Below are 4059 nucleotides of genomic sequence, written 5' to 3'. Positions count from 1 at the left end.
CTGTCGCTCCCCGCACGGCCGTCACCAGGGTCTACGACGAGGAGATCCTCTAGCTGACCCATGACATCGAGGACTGCGTCGAGCGCTTCCTGCACCGCATCACCTGCAAGACGGGTGCCTCCCGGGCTCGCCGGTCCGTTCACGCTATCAGGACGTTCCGCCACCGTCTTCGGTTCGCCGCCAAGATCAAGGAGTTCAGGAGCCACGTTGCTGAAGCACGCGAGCGGGCGTTGAATGCTGTCATGCTCGCTCATGGTGCCCATGCATCCAGCAACGAGACCGCACGCCAAGCAATGGTATTCGCGAAGGACTGTCATCACCCTGTGGGTATCGAGGAGGCCGTCATGGAGCTCATTAGGCTGCTCGACATCGAACCAAACCAAGGTGAAGCAGAGGGCACACCGGCTCCAGCTCAGGCTCAGCTACGGGTGGTGGCCATAGTGGGATTTGGTGGCTCGGGGAAGACGACCCTCGCCAAGGCAGTTTACGACACCGTCCACATTGAAGGATCACTCCGTTGTACCTGGGTTGATGGGCACTCGCTGGATCATAAGGATGCCAATGGGATCATCAAACATATAAGAGAGAAGCTTCATTTGGGGGAAGGGTGTTCTGCAACACTTCCTACAGAATACCACCAGGACAGGTAATAAGGGTAACTAATCCTGCGCATCAACTATTTTTCATTTTGTTTCTGCCACTTAATTAGTAAAACGTAGTACAAGATAGCCTAGAATATCATGTATTAGTGGGTATCCAATCAGGCTTAAATCAACCTTTTCTTAAGATAACGTGAACTGTACAGTGGGTGATTTTCATATGTCTGTACGCTTTTATATATACGGAACAAAGATACCACCAATGTTTGAACTACCCACTACTTTATGACTATAAACATTATTCCATTAATTAACCTGTCTAACAGGTACTCCCTCTGTCCCAAAATAACTGTCTCAACTTTGTACTAGAGCTAATACAAAGTTGTACTAAGCTTAAGACACTTATTTTGAGACGGAGGGAGTATTTAATAGTTGTTGATGCATGACATTAAGGACAAGCACTTGGTGCACTGGAATACACTGAGCAATGCCTTCAAGAATAATGGAAGAATAATTGTGACAATGGCCACTAAGTCTGTAGCTAATAGATGCTGCAATCATCCCCGAGAAAAGGATAGATGTACCTTTGGCTATGTGTAGAAGTCTTGGGGAAGAAGATTCTAGAAAGATAGCTCTCCTCGAAAGATGTACACCTGAGTTAGTGCTGGGTGCGGCAAAACTCCTGAAGAAATGTGGTGGTCTTCCGCTTGCTCTTTATAGTGTGGCCTGCGAATTGAGCTGCGAAAATGTACTCACGGCCACGGGTACATTCTGCAACAAATTGTGCAAATGAGCTGGGTATGTATCTGGAACGCGAAGACGACGAGCCTAACTTTGCAAAGCTTCGAGGTGTGCTTACAGAAAATTACATCAGTTTGTCTGATTATACAATTTGTTGCAGAATTGAACGCCCCTTCAAGAAAAATGTCATAATCAGGCGATGGTTGGCTGAAGGATATGCACGCCATCATTAAGGCCGGCACCAAACTACAGCCAATGAAAACTTCAAGGCATTTATCAACAGAAGTATCATTCTGCCTGTTGTTCCAATCAGCAATGTCATGGGAAAGACGTGCAAAGCTCATGGTATCATGCACGCATTCATGTTGCACAAGTCCATGTCTAAGAAATTCATCATGCCCTTTGGTGCTCAGCAAAAAAAAAGGTCCGTCACTTCTTCATCCGTGATTGCAACGGCGTAAATACCGGAACCATGCCTGACATTGATTTATCTCGTGTTCGATCTCTGCCAGTTATAGGAAATGCATGTAATGTTATTTCCAGTTTCAGCAAGTACAAACTTACACGAGTGTTGGACCTGGAAGGGTGCATTGATGTAAAAGATTGTCATCTCAAAGAGATATGCAAGTTATGGAATCTAAGATATCTAAGCCTTGGGCCCAATATCACCGTGATTCCCAAGGAAATTGCACAACTGAAGTTGCTGGAGACACTTGATGCAAGCAAGACAAGGGTTAATGTCCTGCCAGTGGAAGCTATTGAACTACCCTGTTTGATTCACCTAATTGGAAAATTTAAGCTTGAAGACCCAGTCAAGATAGAGAGACTATCAAAAGAATGTATGTTGGAGACCGTTGCGGGATTTGGTACCGACAAGGGTCGGGGATTTTTGCTACTTATGGACCATATGAAAAAGTTGAACAATGTCAAGATATGGTGTGAGTGTGACGAAACTGAACAAGGTCAGACGGCATGAATTATAACCTTTCCTCTCGCACCGTTGTCCCTCTCTTTCCTACTCCTCTCTCCCTCACTCGGTCTCCCGGCCTTTTCCCTGCAGCAAGGCTGCCACCATGGGAGCCCGAGCTCAAAGCTCCGTCGTCGGCCACCTCGCCCCGTCTTTGGCCAGATCCGAGCTCGAGCCGCCCGGATCTCTTGACCTCAACCCGGATCCACCTCGCCCCGGCCTTCTCCGGCCTCGCCTTGCACCGCCACCGCCGTCGCCATTGCCCCCGGCCTCGAGCTCCTCCATCATCGAATCTATCTGACGTCATCCCGGGATGACCCGAACCTCCGATCCAAACGCCCCCGCGATATCCCGCTCCGAGTCGTCCTGTTTCTCTCGTTTTTTTTTGCTCTAAGTCCCGAGGAACTCATCAACATATATGCATTTTGTGGAGGCCATAACTTGGTGCACATGTATCCGTTTGTGATGAATTTTATATGTAGAAATATCTACTCTTCGTGCTCTACACGTTGGTGTTATTTGCAAGCATATTAGAAATCATATACATGCTCAAATATCTGTTACAAAAGTGCTTCATGTTGCAATCAATGAAAACTGATAACACTTGCAAACTTTCAAGGTTGATTGCATCTAATCCGTAGGTCATTTTCATATGGCACCTTCTTGAGATTTGTCCTATGTGATGCTACATATGGAGTACAACCGGTCGACCACGACCCCAATGGAGCGCAGGGGAGCAACTCGGTTGGTGGCAGGGCGACCTGCACTTGAGGAGGAGAACTGCACAAGGTGGATTGCAGGAAATCTTTTTGAATGAATTTGTTCATGATTTGCATGGTTATTCTTCACAATGGGTACATGGCTATTCTTGGATTTGAGCCTTAGGCATGCAACAATCATATCTAATAGCATTGTTTTGTTGACTATTTAACCCAAAATTATTCGTCGACTTTGATCGAAAATCTTATCCCAATACTTTTGATACTGTACTTTGATTTTGACAACAAAAAATGTTTCAACTTGCCATGTGAAAAATCAAGGAAGAGCATATCCATGTTTACTTATTAGTTTGTTTTCTGATAATGATATGAGATTTAGAAACTAAAAAATTATTTGAAAAAATTGTTTTTATATGTTTGTTTGATTGATTGCAATGTTGTTTTAGTGGTAGTTTTTTCCAACTGTCTAAGCATATACTTATACACCCGGTACAACGCACGGGTTGCTAGTCTTTACCTAATAATAAAGAGGCTATCGCTTCTGTCGGAAAACCGCCGAGACATTTTTACACAAAAGCCCCTGTTGATTTAGCTAATCAACCCGCAATCCCAAGTAAGTCAACGAATAGGTACGTGTAAGAGTAAAAAAATAACCCATCGGAACTGCGCTTCCCTGCCTCCCCATCGGAGCGAGCAGCCCAGCTCGAGCTCCCGTGCCCGAGGCGCCCCGCCGCACCGCGCAGCAGCCGCCGCTGCCCAAGCTCCGCCCGCCGTCGGTCACCTTCCGCCGTGGATCCCTACCGCGAGTCCCCGTCGCCCCGTTCTGGATCGGGTCAGCCAAGCAGGGCGTTCGCCTCGCCTCGCTCTTGGATCGGGATCCAGGTCGAGCGCCTCGCCCGATCCCCGCGTTGACCAACCGCACCAGGCCAGCCATAGCCTCCCGCATCGGCCGTCCCAGCCCTCAGCCGGCCTCTCCTCCTCGCTGCGCCACAGGACTCAGCCGGCCTCCCCAGTTCCTGCTCGCTGGAGCCGC

The 4059-nt window shown here is 47.7% G+C and overlaps 1 pseudogene; it reads left to right on the top strand.

The window, feature by feature from the left end:
• The first annotated feature begins 242 nt into the window (after positions 1-242).
• Positions 243-2624, top strand: LOC123428962 (annotated as a pseudogene).
• The last annotated feature ends 1435 nt before the right edge of the window (positions 2625-4059 follow it).

This window comes from Hordeum vulgare, chromosome 2H (assembly GCF_904849725.1).
Source record: "Hordeum vulgare subsp. vulgare chromosome 2H, MorexV3_pseudomolecules_assembly, whole genome shotgun sequence".
NCBI classification, from domain to species: Eukaryota; Viridiplantae; Streptophyta; class Magnoliopsida; order Poales; family Poaceae; genus Hordeum; species Hordeum vulgare.
Note: the sequence above shows the minus strand (reverse complement) of the source record. Positions and strands in the feature narration are given on the sequence as shown.